Source organism: Corvus kubaryi, unplaced genomic scaffold (assembly GCF_017639235.1).
Source record: "Corvus kubaryi isolate FWS band 111438036 unplaced genomic scaffold, C.kubaryi_AGA036_p1.0 37398, whole genome shotgun sequence".
NCBI classification, from domain to species: Eukaryota; Metazoa; Chordata; class Aves; order Passeriformes; family Corvidae; genus Corvus; species Corvus kubaryi.
This window is the reverse complement of record NW_024581137.1, coordinates 42,441,171-42,442,047: the sequence shown is the minus strand read 5'-3', so window position 1 is coordinate 42,442,047 and position 877 is coordinate 42,441,171.

Sequence of the window (877 nt, the reverse complement as noted above, 5' to 3'; positions counted from 1 at the left end):
AAATTTTCTTTATTGGAAACTGCGTCGCGTGTGAACTTTACTCCTGTTGGGTTTGAGGTTTTGGTTGTTTGGCTTTTGGGGTTTCTTCCTCTCTTTTTTTTTTTTTGAGGCACAGTAAAACCACTCGGAATGAAAGCCAACCTTTTAAGACAGGTACATATCCCTGGCTGGGCGGCGTGGAATAACACCGCCAAGAAACGCCGGCGGGAGAGCCGGAGCCGGCGGGAGCCACGGGGCAGCCCCCGCCTCCGTCCCACCGCCGCCCCGGGCAGCCGGCATGGGCTGGAGGAGCGAAGGAGTTAAAGGGAGGCGCTTGGGAAATCTGATGCTAACGAAGCCCCAGGAATGTTGCACATTTCCATTCCCCTCCAGCTTTCGGAGGAGGTTGGTCCCCGCTGCGGGCAGCCGCTGCGAGGAGCACAGCCCCGAGGCCGCACTTGCTCCGGACGCCGCCCCGCACCTTCCCGCAGGTTACGCCGGGAGACGCCGGGGAGGGACGGGACGGGGGTGAAAAGTTTTTCCTGGATTTGGGATGCTGTGACGGTACCTGCAGAACGGAGGGAGAGAGGGATATGGGGGGCGGGGTTCCCCTGCTCTGCGCACCCCGGGCTAGAGCGAAGGCAGAGGGGCATCTGCCCTGACCCATCGCGGCCTCTCTTCTCTTGCAGGCGCGGCCGGAGATGCCGGGGAGACGGCTGTGGTGGGCGCGCTGCTGGCTCGGCGTCTGCCTCTCGCTGCTGGGCACGGGGGGCGGCTCGGCCGAGCCCTGCCGCGGACCCCCGTGCGAGGGCGGCTCCGCGCCCCCGCCGCCCTGCCGCGGACCCCGCTGCGGCGGACGGGCCGGGCGCCCGGCCCGTCCCCCCCTCAAACGACTCCC